The sequence below is a fragment of the Natator depressus genome, chromosome 19 (assembly GCF_965152275.1).
Source record: "Natator depressus isolate rNatDep1 chromosome 19, rNatDep2.hap1, whole genome shotgun sequence".
Lineage (NCBI taxonomy): Eukaryota > Metazoa > Chordata > Testudines > Cheloniidae > Natator > Natator depressus.
Window position 1 is genome coordinate 4,688,761 of NC_134252.1, and position 15,105 is coordinate 4,703,865.

Below are 15,105 nucleotides of genomic sequence, written 5' to 3' on the forward strand. Positions count from 1 at the left end.
TGAGCTTTGCTTGATTTCCATCAGATTGGTCGAGGTAGGCCCAAAAGTCGGCTGTAGTTCACCAAAACGCTTCTGAAACTGGGTTTCCTTGTTAGGTTTGTAACTAACACACCGTGAAACAAAGGACACTGCTGGCAAAATTTGGCGCAGATCTGCTTCCAACGCCGCAAGAAAGTAGAGGCAAAAATGAACGTGGAAGAGAAATGAGAGAAAAATCTGAGTCCATGGATTTTGTACTGAGATGGTTACATGGCGTGAAAATCAGATTTATTGAGATTTGTCGCTCAGCCTCTGATGTTTATGGATGTGAGAGATGTGAAGGACCAATATATCTGGTGTGGATGTGCAGACCTCAAGCCCTATAAATAAGACTTGACTAGCAGGGATTCACCAAAACCCATTTTAAATGAGCACGGAAATCCATCCACTCTGCAATTTATGATCCCTCTGACTGTCCCTAGAGATTGTGTTAGTTAATGAAGTCTTTATCAGTGTCAGGTGAGCAAAGGACTCATTTTTGGCTTCATCAGTTACGTTCAGGAAAGAGAAGAAGAAAATGCAGGTGATTTCTCTGCCATATCAGCATGGGCTTTGATTCCAATTTAGATTGAGCAGTGTTTGCAAAGCCTTAAAATGGTATTTCCTAAAGAGCCCAAGAGACATGTGTTTTAAAGGGTTTTCCTGAATTGAGGCTGTAATAGGTTGTCCCACCTGGTGGAAACCTGATCTAATAAGAGGTTCTCTGCCCTCCCCCCGCCCCAAACCCTCCCTTCACATGATTAGCAAGAATCAGAGCAGTTTCCAGCATTGGGAAGGCTGGATGCCATTTCTTTGGTGGAGGAGATAATTGGTTGCGGTGCTGCAAATATACTATTGCTTTGTTATGTAACAGCTAAGTGCAGAGCTTGCTGGAGAGAAGTGGCTAGCTTACAAGCCCATCCAGAATATAACAACAAGATCTGAAAGTTGATGTAATTACAACACTCAAAACAGAAACAGTCATAGGCAGGGTACTTCTGATTTTCAAGAGCACTTTAGCCATCACGTTTGAAAATTATGGCCAGGAACTCATTCATTATCATGACCTCCTCTCTGCAACCTCTTGAGGTAGGTAAGTATTTAGATCGATTTACAGATAGGCAAACCTCTCTCTGCCTCAGCTTGCCTAAGGTCAGTAAGCAACAGAATTGGGAATAGAACCCAGGGTCCATACTAGCCTTTACCCACTAAACAGCACTGGTTTTCTATCTGTTGAATTTACAGTGGATGTTCTGTCATCAAATCCCCTTTCATCTGTTCAAATTGATCAAATGTTTTTGATGATTCAGTGTATGGACTTTTGTAGACCTAGCAGCTTACTCTTGTATTGCTGTAAAAACAAAGAGGACACATTCTACTGGCAGAGACTGATTATGAAGGGAGTGAGTGTAAGGGACAGAGAAAGATGGTGGGTTTCTTAATGCCCATTGCTGTCCTCTTAAGAAAAATATATAATAATCAAATTCAGAGTGAGCAGGGAGTGAACTGATGCTTTTATTTAAAAACAACTTAATTATCAACCAGCTAGGCAGACGGAATGATCGTAAAGTGTCACAGAATAAAATAGGATCCTTGGCTTTGGTTGGCAGCAGAGGAGACTTGAGTTGTGCTCTGAAGTATGAACTGTGAATGTACAAGGAACTCCTGGGTGGTGCTTGCTTGCAACATGCACATGATTGAAGGTGTTTGCTCAGGAATCTATTTGTAGCTTGACTGGAAAATAAAAGCAGCTTGATTTTGATCATAAATCATTCCAACGAGCCAAGTTAATCAGCATTCATCTCCACCATCCCGGTGATGCATTCTCTTTTGAGCCGAATGTGTGTCTTGTGCACAGAATTAAAAAATAAATAAAACTAGGGACTAATGGGATGTCTTCACAGCCTGCAGAAGCGAGCCTCCCAGCCTGGGTCAACAGACTGAGGCTTCTTTAGCCCTCTAAAAATAGCTGTGTAGACAGCACTTGGAAGTTGTGGATCAGGCTGGAGCTCGACCTCTGAAGCCTAAGGAGGGGGGCGCCACAGACTGTCTATCTTTGGGTTTTATCTACTGCCCATCACTGCAGTATCTGAGCACCTTCGATGTCAAATCAATAGCAAACTCCTTAGTGGACCTCATGGACTCCCTGTGTAATCATGTGCCAGTTAACTGAATTCCTCTGCATGTCAGTTCCCCACCTATAAAATGGGGATATACATTTTTCCTTTTTCTTTGTCTCTTTTGATTGTAACTTTTTGGAGACAAGAACTGTTTCTTAGGATGTGTATTTACAGTGCCCAGCCCAATGGGCCTCTGACCTTGGTTGGAGCCTCAGGTGGTACTCTAGTATAACTAATGGACATGGAAAGTGGGCTGATCTTACGCCTTAAGAGTTGGTCCCTGTGTGCTTGAGGAGCCGCACAATGGCTGGGCAGACTGGCATGGATTCTGTTAAGGTAGATTTGTGTTGTTTGATGGAGAACTCCAGTCTTCAGCGATGTTGTTCTTAAGTGCTTGTCAAGAGTATGCTCTGTGTTGTGTTTTAGCCCTGTGCCCCCCCCTCCAAAAGATACCCCCCCCAAACAAAACAGTGTCTTGAAAAGTCTCAGGGCTTGATCTGTCAAGGTGCTGAGCACTTTGGCCCTGATCCTCCACAGCATGTAAGCAGATGAGCAGCCTCACTGAAGTGCATTGCATGATTCGGTCTCTGCATCTTGCAAGATTGAGCCCTAAAAACACCTTCTCTAGCACTAAGTTCTCCTAAAACCCCACTGAAAACAACGTGCTAGCCGTTTCACGTGTTAAACTTCTGGTTCTTCCCATGGATTTAATTTGTCTTAGCGATAAGGGGGAGGGGGATTTATTTAATCACGAGAACATGGAACAAAAGCCATTGCACGAAGACAAATGGCCTCCAAGACTTGAACTGAAACTGTGCCTTTGTATTTCATTACAATATCATTTTAAATTGGTTGAGTTTTCTTGGCCTGGAGCACCATTCCTGCCTTGCAGGGATTCCAAATTAAAGGACAGCCATCTAAGTAAGTGCTGGTGAGTCTTGCCTTACAGTCAGCACTGGCCTTTAAATGTTCCAAGATACAGCATGCTGCAGCTTGTCCTCAGTTTATACACAGCTCATTTTCTTGGCTGATTAATGAGGGCATTTAAAATATCAATTATGTTTCTACCAATATTAAAAAAAAAAGTCAAACATTTCTCATTGTAATTCCTTGTCTTATTAAAAATTAAAGTAACAGGAGGAGGGAAAAAAAATTTGATGGCAGAGCTGCTGAAAACCCCCCTGAAGCCAGAAAGCAGTAGGAGTATGTGCGAAATACACGCAGTAGAGCTGCTGGCTCCTTAGATAGGTACCTTCCCTCAACCCCGGCTGAACAGAAGGTAAAGGATCAAGCCATTGGATGGGGCCGTTACCTAGTTATCATGCAACCTGTCATAAATATAAAGGGAAGGGTAACCACCTTTCTGTCCACAGTGCTATTTAATCCCTCCTGGCCAGAGGCAAAACCCTTTCACCTGTAAAGGGTTAAGAAGCTAAGATAACCTCACTGGTACCTGACCAAAATGACTAATGAGTAGACAAGATACTTTAAAAGCTGGACCGGGGGGAACAAAGGGTCTGTCTGTCTGTGTGATGCTTTTGCCAAGAACAAATCAGGAATGCATCTCAGAACTCCTGTAAAAAGTTAGTAAGTAATCTAGCTAGAAATGCATTAGATTTTCTTTTGTTTAATGGCTGGTAAAATAGCTGTGCTGAATGGAATGTACATTCCTGTTTTTGTGTCTTTTTGTAACTTAAGGTTTTGCCTAGAGGGATTCTCTGTGTTTTGAATCTGATTACCCTGTAATGTATTTACTATCCTGATTTTACAGAGGTGATTCCTTTACCTTTTCTTTAATTAAAATTCTTCTTTTAAGAACCTGATTGTTTTTTCATTGTTCTTAAGATCCAAGGGCTTGGGTCTGTGTTCACCTGTACAAATTGGTGAGGATTTTTATCAAGCCTTCCCCAGGAAAGAGGGTGTAGGGCTTGGGGGGATATTTTGAGGGAAGACGTCTCCAAGTGGGCTTTTTCCCTGTTCTTTGTTTAACACACTTGGTGGTGGCAGCATAGGGTTCAAGGACAAGGCAAAGTTTGTACCTTGAGGAAGTTTTTAACCTAAACTGGTAAGAATAAGCTTAGGGGGACTTTCATGCAGGTCCCCACATCTGTACCCTAGAGTTCAGAGTGGGGAAGGAACCTTGACACAACCAATAGAGGGCTTAATTTCCAAATAGCTAGAAAAGGAAGTTGTATCTAGAGATCAGGGTCGGGACTGTATGTGGGAGAGAATCAAAGCAAGGTTGTCTGGAAGCTGGCTGCAGAAGGAAGGCCAGGAAATTGGGACTGGAAAACAGAGATGCACCCTTTGCTGGCATTAGCTGCTGCGGGAGGATAGAGATCAGGGCCTGCCGGCAGATGGTGATATGGAGAGGAACCCAACGAGACACACTGACCTCTATACCCCTGTAGAGGGCTGCCCTTAGGCGCTGGGCTAGGAACTGTTGGCTTGAGCCTTATTGTAACTGTGGGAATCCTTGTGCCTGGGGCATTTGTGCCCTTTGTATGGCCAGCTCTAGTTAAGGACTATTTGAAATGTGGGAATGTCTGTGGGCTTAGAGAGGTACACAAAGCATGCTACTAAACATCTAGAAGGGGGCATCCGTTTCGTAGCATGCTTTGTGTACCTCACAAAGCTCGTCACCACCAGGTGGTAGGTTTGGATGCCGGGTGTGATGTATGCATTGCTAAAATTCATCTCCCTAAGGCTAACCGATGCCCGCACCTGGCGCTTGCAGGCTCTGTTTTGCTGGAGGTGCCGTCTTTCAGGTGTGTGATACCACCCAAGGCCTCTGCCGATTGAGGCCATGACACATTATGTATGCAAGGGTCGGGCCTGTCAGCCTAGCCAAATTCCAGTTCATGGGACTGTGTGCTCACCGCTTAAATTCACTGTGGAATTTAAGTGGATAGGATAGTCTTCACTTTCTCGTGGCTAGCGCTCAATAAATCTAAATGAACTGCTGTATGTCGCCCAGGAGATGATTGTGTTTGTGGCTTGGTAGAATTCAATTTGTATTTTTTTATATTTTTGACAGATAATAGCAGAGTAGTTGTAAGCTCTTTTTATTTGTATCTATTTAAATTTTCACAGTTGCACAAAATTTATGGGTTTTAAGCATTCCCCCCTCCCCCCAATTTTATTGATTTAAATTTTCATGTGGCAGGAAATTGAGGGAGTCAGACAATTTATTTAATTACAGTATATGTTGAGATTCAAAAAATTAATTTGTGGTTTAATAGTTCTAAAACTATCAGCCTCACATGTTAAAAGATACAAAGTAAATATCCTTAAGTGGATCGCTAATAGGTTCTGAAATAGAATTTTTCTTTCTTTGCCTATCTGTAAATTTTGATTATTATCAATGGAAATATTTTTGTCAGCTTCTGTGCATGTGGTGAAAATGACGTTTATTGAGAGAAAGCTAATCCTTCCTTCCTTCACTTATAATATCGGTCCAGATCCCAAGAGGATCTGGGATTTGGCCCATAATTTGAAAAGAGCATTCAGCTTCTTCAAAATGAAAGGCACCGTGTAAAGATAAGATATTAGTTTGAATGCCAAGATGTTATTTCCATAAAGTACTTCACCCTTCAGAACACACCAGTAATTGTGTCCGTAAGGAAAACCAACCCCTAGTTATGAAATCTACGGTGAAATGGATTGACAGATAAATTTCCTTCTCTCTGTTGTATCTGCTCCTCCTTTTTCTTCATGGCATACTCTCCGAAGCAGCCTTGAGCATGACATCTGTGAGCAGTCATTGCCTTTCATATCTGGGGCTGGTTCACGGTCTCTTGAGGCTGCTTTTATTTTTCAGACACGCGGTGAGATATGGTTGAAGGTGTCATGTGCACACCAGCCGAAGTCTGAGGATTGCATGTATGTACTGAAAGGAGCACGTGTGGAGGAGGCGAGAGGGTGTCCCTTAGCTAGCCAAGATCCTTGTGTGTTCCTTGGTAATTGGTCTTTGTATTCCCCTCTGCATGATCTTTGCACCAGGGCTGATGTGAAGAGCTGCTGCCCCAGCTGTTTTAGTGAGGAGCAGGCTTTGATCTAATGACTCCTTTCTCTGCCAGGGCAGTGCAATTTCTCCAAGGGCACTTCAGAAGACACCTTTTAGGGTCAGAATTGGAGAAGCTCCCTCATGTTTCTTTGTCTGACCTGCCATTTGGTGGCAGCAGTGGATGAATGTGCTGCACCCTTGCGGGAGACTCTCTTCTAGGTTTTTTTTTTGTTTTCTTGCTGTGTCCTGCTGTGGAAGGATGGGCTTGTGGCTCATAAGAAGTCAGGGGGCTGCTGTCCCATCTCGGCCACAGATTCCCTGTATGATTTTAGGCATATCAGTTTGCCTCTCTGTGTTTCCATTTCCACTTTTGTGAATTGGGGCTACCTGCACTCCCCTACTTCAAAGGTGGCTTGTGAGGCTAAATTTGCTAATGATTGCAAAGTAGTTTGATATCCTTGGTTGTAAGGCATTATAGAACTGCAAAGTAGTAAGGAATTCTATACACACTAACCTTTCCCCGGGCTTTTTCCAGTTTGAGTCCGTGTTGTCCTGTCAGGAGCATTTCATCCCTTCTCTGCATCTTCATCACATTCTGCACGTAACTAAGACACCTTTTATCCCAGCATGTTTGAAAGGGGTTTAACCTATTCCTACGTGCTCACCACACTCTTGTGAAGTAGATTTTGTCCCGGCTTCACTGATGGGGAAACGGAAACACGTGAAGATTGTGGGTTGCCCCAAGATCACATATTGAGTCAATGACCGAGAACCCAGGAGTCCTGACCCTCAGTCCCTCTGCTCTAAAGGCTGAAAACACGCTGCTGCTGGTGAAGATGAGAAATCTTATGGGCTAAAATGCCTTCTCTTAAGCACCGCACTGAAAGGTAGGTAAGCCCACGTCAAAGTCTAAGCACATGAGTAATCCCATTGCAGTCTGTGAGACGACTCATGCACTGGAAGTTAAATACCATGTTAAATCAGGCCTGTAGGACATGCACTAGTGCCCGCTGACGTCTTTCCACTGATGTCAGTTGGCTCTGGATCAGTTCCATATAAGTTTGGTACCTTTTGCTTCAGGTTGACTTATGTTCATATCAGTTGTGAGACTGCCTGGCACCTGAAGAAAGAGTTCAGATATTAATTAGTATTCAGACAGTATTTTACCAAACATTCCAATCCACCTCTCTTACTTCACGGTGCTGTTTTTAACAGAGCTCCTTCCATCTGGCTTAGCTTGCGTTTTGTCCTGTGTCGGACAGGAAAATCAGTTTGGCCCTCCTGGCACCAATCATATTAATTGTGTATGGTTAAAAGTAAGAGAGTGGTTAATTTGATGAGAAATTCTCTTTAATGGGTGCATTTAAATTGCGTGCAGGAAAAAAATCACTGAAGCATGATGTGGTGTAATTTAAAGCTGGGTTAAATGATGCAATCCAATAGGTTTTCATTAGAGGTGTGCAGAGAGGTTCTGAGGCATTTCTCTCGCCTTTGTGCTGTAAAGGGTGTCAGATTGCCAGCTGCAGTAACATTTTTGATTGCAGCCCAAGCTGACGGTGGGCATCTTACCAGAAAAAGGAATGTGTGCTGTGTTATTTATGGCACCTGTGTTGCAAAATGGAGCCCATGTTGTGTTACATGACACAGTCAGGTTTGACGCACTGGAATAGCATAGCATGCAGAGTGGGGAGACTAACACATTTAAAGGACTGAGATGGTCGTCGACAGCTCTGTTCCTCAGGCACAATAGAGCTGACCACTGCAAGGGTAAAACTTGCCTTGCGCAGATGACAGATATCCTTCAGGGGCCCGTGTGAGTCTGCAGAATGAACTCGCTCAGCAACTAAGTCCCCATCTCCTCACTTCCCCAGCATCTCTTTGCTCTCCCAAATGCAATTTTGACTTTGCTATTGCTAACGTGAACACATAGTGCAAGGTAGAGCTTGTCTAAAAGTGTGTCCTAGTGAATGCATCCGATGAAGTGAGCTGTAGCTCACGAAAGCTTATGCTCAAATAAATTGGTTAGTCTCTAAGGTGCCACAAGTACTCCTGTTCTTTTTGCGAATACAGACTAACAGGTCTGCTACTCTGAATCCTAGTGGATAGTGCACTGGGATTGGACTCCAGAGGTCTGGGTTCTATTCCAAGCTCCGCCACTGGCTAGCTGGGTGACCTTGGGCAAGTCACTTTCCTTCCCCATGCCTCAGTTTCCCCATTTGTAAAATTGGGATAATGGTGCCACTTTTGTAAATCTCTTTGTGGCTGTGCTGTGTACGACCTAGGTCCTATTCTAAACAAAACAAAGAAAGTGGGGATGAAAACTGAGCAAAAGAAAACACTCAGCTGCATCTGCAATTTTGCCCATAGCGAAAGGATGAGAGAAGGAACCACATGTGACAGAAATTAGTCACTTTGCTGAAGTGCCCTACTTGAAGGCTCAGATGCTACAATGATGAGGATATGAGAACTAGCGTAGAATAGACCGTCCTGCACGCCTGTGGCCGTACCACTTCTGGCTGTGTCGTCTTAGCTCTCACAAGCTCTGAGCAGGGTTGCCTGGGAAGCACTCCCCCTTGGCATTATGTATTTCGTTTGTTTGCCCGCTGCTCAGCAGATTGGGGCCCCAACCTGGTTGAAGCACTGCGTTGTAAACGTTCAGTCAGGACAGAATGTGTTGGCCCTGCTGAACAGCCATAGGTCAGCATGGAGGTGAATCTGCCCGTGCTCGTCTCCTGTGAATGGGGAAGGTGACTCGTCTCTGGCAGGGGAGGACGGGAGCAGGTCCCAGAGGCATCTGAGGAGTGGGGCGTTGAAAGCAGTTGGCGGAGAGCGTACTAGGACCCACCAGGAGTTAGGACCCCATAGTAACTGAAGGATTTGCGGTGCTTGCTTAGGACTGGCACGCTGCTAGGAATTGGTGTGCATGGCCCAACAGAGCCCCCACGAAAGGGCAGCGGGTTCAATAATGACTCGTTCATGTCAAAAATTGGTGCTGGGGTAGCTGCGTTTTGGGGCAAATTCTGCCCTTCTGTTGCACGAAGAGCCATGTGCGCCTGGAGCTCTTTGTGCAGCACTGTACTATGTCGCAGAGGAGACATGCACACTATGGTCTATGAATTGGAGTTGGCGTAGTTTCTTTCCTGGTGTTTGCACTTAATTTTAAAATAGAAGCCATTCAGCTTGAAAGCACATCGCTGCCCCGTGTGTGCGTGTGTGCGGGGGGGAACCCAACAACAACTGGGCCAAGTCCCTCTTGCTCGTTTTATACTTGGTCCTTATTCAGGCAGAATCCGAGTGGAATCCCTGCACGCTGTGCCTGAATGAAAACCAAAGGAGAACTGCAGTATTTGATCCACAGTGGCTTCAGTGACAGTGAACAGAAGTGGAATGAGAATCCCAAACGGCTTCATTACAGTTACAGTAATTTTTTCCCCTCTGCTTATACTGAAGCCTTAAGCCGGCTCTAGTTGCTCTTCATTCCTGAAAAAGTCCTAGTCTAATAATCCGCTCCAAATGCCATGTTTATCACCTCCCAAAGCAAATACCGCCTCTGCCTCTGCTCTGGCTAAGCCAAGGAGAGAGAAGTGGCAACTGAAGGAAACTCAGGACTTCTGGGCTGGCCACAGTTGATGCCGGCATGGGGGTGGGGGCCCTGGAGAAAAACCAGTCTGATTTAATCTAGCAATGTACACTGGAGTAATGGCCCAAGGATGTCCTTGCAGCTGTCATTGCAGGTAGTGGGGAGGCTCCTGGGGTGAAAAGTGGCAGGATCTCTTACCAGCTGCACCCACTCCTGGTATACTGACAAGCTGCTGATAGTGGTTAAAAAAAAAAAATCTTCCCTCTGAGTGGGCTTTGTTATGTAAGAATGTGTGAATGGGAACATTAATGAGGATGTGTAGGTGTTGAAAAGTATTTCTCTGTAGTGGCTCTTACTGCAGTGTGTTGCAGTTACTAACAAATGCGTTTTATTAGCATAACAGATCTGTGACTGTAGTATCCTTCAAGTGGCGGAATGGATGTGTATGTGCATTGTGCAACAAAGAGCGGTGGTGGGCTGAACTTTTAAGTCACCTAGGAAATATTCTTCCAGACGGAGAAAGGTGCAGGAAGTCGGCATGATGATGCAAAGTGGCAAATGCATGTGCAGACAGGTACACTACTTATGTGCTCAAAGGAATATATTGTAGAAAGCAAACCTGTATCATCTGGGAGTGGATTAGGTGACCTAATAGCTCCTTCCTCTCTGTCCTTTGGTTCCAGGAATTTTCACACAAATAATGGCATGTTTTTGCAGGGAGGTTGTGTTGTCTAGTGGGCAGAGCTAGGGGCTGGAAAGCAGCCCTTGAGCATTTTGTCCCAGCTTTGCCACTGAATTGCCTTGTGAACTTGGGCACGTCTCTTCACCACTTTGTTTTCTTGTTTGTGAAATACAGATACTAGGCAAATATGTGGGCACCTAAATAAGTGGCATGATTTGTTTAGTGGTCCTGAGAACCCATAACTCCTAGTGAGGGATTAAGTGATGTGTCCAGGGTCACACACTGAATCTGTAGCAAAGCTGGGACAGACTCCAGGTTCTCCCGAGTCCTAGTCCAGTGCCTTATGCACAAATCAATCCTTCCCTTCTAAGGCCCTGCTTCAGGAAAGTACTGAAGCACACGCTTAAGGTCATCCCTATTCAGGATAGCACTTAAATCCCATTGTCTCCTGGTGGACTTAAATGCTTGCTTAAAGAAAAGCATGTTCTGAAGTGCTGCCCTGAAATGGGGCCTAAAGCTGCAAGCTGTGGTTATCTGAGCACGCTCCGATTATGTACATGAGCCCGAGCTCAAGTGTTGTAACAGCCTTTTCTCTTGCTGTCTCCATCCGACAGAAACCACCACCCGAGCATCAGTGCCACAATATTCCTGCGTCATGATGCTGTGAAACCAAAAAGGTTCTGTGCCTATAAGAATTCAGAATGCCCCTTCGTGTCGTAGCTCCCCTGGATGTGCTATGATTTTCCATCCTTGGCCTTGTGACGTATTGGCCATTCAGTCTCAGGCCAACATTTATGCATCCGCAGTCCAAAAACCCCATTTACTGCAAAACGGGAGCAAAGGGGATTTGGCACTGTCTGGGAGCTGCTGTTACTCTGCACCATCATTATCAGAAGTAATAATAGGAGAAGCGGGTTGGGGCAAGTCCAGTTGTCTTTTGGTATATTTACAGGGGGTGATTGGAGATTTGCAATGCACAGTGGCAGGCTTACCTAATGCCTTTATTTGTATCAGTCAATTTTAGTGCTGAGCAGATGTAAGAACAATTCTGCCTCCGGTAGCATGAGACCCAAAGTCACCCCTGTGTGCCCAGTGGTCTGTCTGAAATGAGCTGGTGGCCGTCGGTCTCTTTCATAATGTCTATTTTTTCTTATTCTTCTTTGATCCCAGGATAGTTGCAGTCAGCTGAAGCACTTGTCTGAATGGCTCATTCTACCTGTGTGTAACAGGAGGGGGCTGGGGAGCTGACATACTCAGCAAAGAGTCTTCAGCTCTGCCACCCGGCTTTGATAGTGACCAGAGTTTTTGACCCTCGGGGGACACTGTTGTTCTAAGCTTTCCCTCAGACAGTGGGGCAAATGTTTGTGTGTGGGAAGGGGTGGGGGGTGTCAGGGAAGAGGGAGTTTTTATTTGTTGTGGGGCTTTTTGTGGAGACTGTGTAAAATACTCTGCTCGATGGCACCCTCTAGTTGTGGACCCATGGACAAGATAAAAGACTTCCTACTGCAGTGAGGTAAGGGGTGATCTTCTTTAGCTCAGGTGGTACAGATCTGTCTTGGAGATAAGGGTGCAGAGTTCTAGTCCCCGCTCCCCAGGTACTATAATATCTATCTGTCTATATAGAGGGGTGGGGAGGAGAGGGGGTTAAGCAATTGTCTGTCATCTGCAACGCATGGTTTCATTAAAATTGTTCCACATTTCTGTACGTGCCTCTATTGTAAAAAATAGTGTGGTTTCAATAAGCACTTCTAATTAAATCTAAAAATAGCCACCTCACTTTTCTACCCATCTATACCTGGTGAAAGGGTACAAACCCTTTAACATAGAACTTGATTTTTTTATTCAACAGAAATATGGGCTTAAAATACTGCAAACAAAGGATTTTATTCTTCACGTCTGTGCCCTTCAATATTTCCTAGCTTACATTAAGTCTTGACTATCATATTTAGCAACTGTAAGGGTTTTGCCAGTGATAACGGTGGAGTTTCTCTTTAATAAGGGTCTCGGGCAGGGCATGTCCAATTTCATTATTCAGTCAGGGCTCCGTCCTTTTGGCACAATATTTAGACATATTGAAAATGCGGGGGGAGGGAGGGGAGTCTGCATTTGTTTTTTAGACTTGAATTTTCAAAGTCGCCTGGAGGAGTTGGTCACCGAACTCTTATCGATTCCTTTAATAATCCTAGCCCTAATGGTTTACTTCTTGCCCTCAGAGAGGAAGGATGGCAGGGGCTAAGGTGCTAGTCTGGTCCATGGGAAATTGGGGTCACTTCCCTGCTCTGCCACAGACTTTCTGTGTGACCTTGGGCAAGTCATTGAATATCTCTGTGCATGAATTCTTCATCTGTAAAATGGAGACAATATCACTGCCCTGCCTAACAGGGCGTTGTGAAGATAAATACACTAAATAGATTGTGACGTGCTTAGCTGCTATGGGGTTGGGGGTCATTTAAATACATTAGATGCTTTTTATGACTCTGCATTGTTAGTGTTCTCTTGATGAAAGGGTTGTATGTCATGAGCGTGTTTAGGGGGCTGTGGTAGAACACGTGACAGAGCTTTTCTGTCTCAAACCTAATGTCATACAAGGAAGAGGAAATATTCCAAATAAAATTCTCAGTTGTTTTTATAGGACTATAGGAATTGTCAGACTCAATCAGACCAGGGTGGTCTCTCTGGTCTACGGCCCAGTCTCTGACCGAGGCTATCTTCTTCAAAGAAAGGTGCAAGAAACTCTGAAGTGGGCATTTAAATTGCCCATAAGGGAAAATTCCTTCCTATCTCCGTTAATGAGAGGTTGGCTCATACTCTAAATATCCCTTCAGAGCTTCTTAAAATGCCATCTCTACTGTAACTGCAGATGTTCTCAAGATCTGAATCAATATTGAATTCTTTTTTGAAACCTGCTCAGCTCTTGACCTGGATATCTTGTGGCAATGAGTTCCATAGGTTAAATTGCTCTTTCTTACATGCTTTTGCAGCAGCCAGATTTTTCTGAATGTTATCAGACAGAAGAGATTGTATTTGGATTTGTCTTTGGGAACGACAGGCAAGAATTTAACATGAGTGGTTGAAAAACATTATTTTTTTCATTCTGTAAATCTGTTATGTAATTCGTCTTAGCCAAGTGCAGGGGGATGGATTATAAATCATAAAACTGTAATTGTTTGTCAGAAATGTACATCAGCTATTCTCAGTCTGTGTCAATATAGTGTCAGGGAATTAGTGCCTGGGATCCTATAATGCCAATTAAAAAATGTTGATGAACAAACTTCTGTATTAAAATTAACAATTACCTTGTAACTCAGAGTCAATCTGTCAAAAAAATCCCAAAGTAATTATGCTGAGGACACGTTGTGGAAGATTGTTCTTGCTTTGTTAATTGTACCCATGTTTTTGACACTGTTGTCACCTCTCTCTTGTGCGGAGTATCAGTCTCATGTCTCTTTCCCACTGGACTGGGGCTCAGGAGACCTGGGCTCTGTCTCCGGGTTTGCTACTGATGACCTGCTGGGTGACCCTGGGCAAGTTACTGCCACGCCATACCTCAGTTTCCCCATATGTAAAATGGGGATAAAGCGCTTTGAGAACTACTGACAAAAAGTGCTGTATGAAAGATAGGTATTATTATTATTTAGAGGGAACACTCTGTCTCACTCCTTTTTTCCCTTATAATCACAGACTGTAACCTCCTTCCCTTTCTTCTCTCTGTCCCTCTGTCCCTCCATATATTGCATACGAGAGCTTTGCAAGAAGTCAGTCATCTGAAGATCTTGAAAGCTCTGTTTTAGGGCATTTAGGGTGACCCACTGGCTCAGCTGATAGAGCACTGGACTGAAACTTACGAGATCTGGATTCAGTCCCAGTTCTGCTCCGGTACTCTGCATTATTTTGGGCAAGCTGCTTCCCCCTTGTATAAAATGGGGATAATTACACTGACTCCTTTGTAAAGTATTTTGAGATCTGCTGATGACAAGCAAGAGCTCGTTATGTCTGTATTGGCTTAGTCCAGAGGAGAGTTCCTTTTGGGGTTAGCTGGCAGTTCTGCTGCCTTAAGAACTCTCGGCTCGTAGCAAAAGCCTCGTCTCGGTAGATATACAGAATAAATAGTCGATGTAAATCCAGCCAGTTAATTGGCAATGTTGGTTTTATTGCTTCTCATCCTCTGCTACTTTAGATTGAGAGTCCAACTTAATATTATTCGTATAACACTCTAGGCACTTAGGTAGTGCCTTTACTCCAAGGATCTTAAAGCACTTCATAAATATTAATGAATGAAGCCTTGGGACTTTTGGAAGTTTGAGTATCATTCTCATGTCACAGGTGGTGGGAACAGACTCAAGGAGGCTAAGTGACTTGCCTTAGGTCACAGCGTGTGTCAGAAAAAGAACCAGGAATCAGAATTTGAACTTTGTCCCTTTCTCTGGCGTCTGGACTACACTCTTTGGAGCATGTGGGGGAAAGAATATGTGACCATTACAAATCTAAGCGAGTGTGGTTAGTGCTTAGGTACAGCCGTGCAGGTTGCTTTTGAAAAGCTTCAGGCAGATAAATAGACAATTGTTATGTTCCCTGTACCTTCCAGAAAGTGTGAGGTTTTGGTTTTTTTAAATGTCATGAAGCTGTCCCCAATGAATGAAATGGTAAATATAAAATCTGACCAGAAGTAGACAGAATGGCTGTTAATGTATGTAATGAA

General features: G+C 44.1%; 1 protein-coding gene across 1 annotated transcript in view; it reads left to right on the forward strand.

Moving 5' to 3' along the window:
• The window catches only part of CSMD2 (CUB and Sushi multiple domains 2), a 536,547-nt gene that overhangs the window by 69,682 nt on the left and 451,760 nt on the right, over positions 1–15,105 (forward strand). The gene's annotated exons all lie outside the window — the stretch shown is intronic.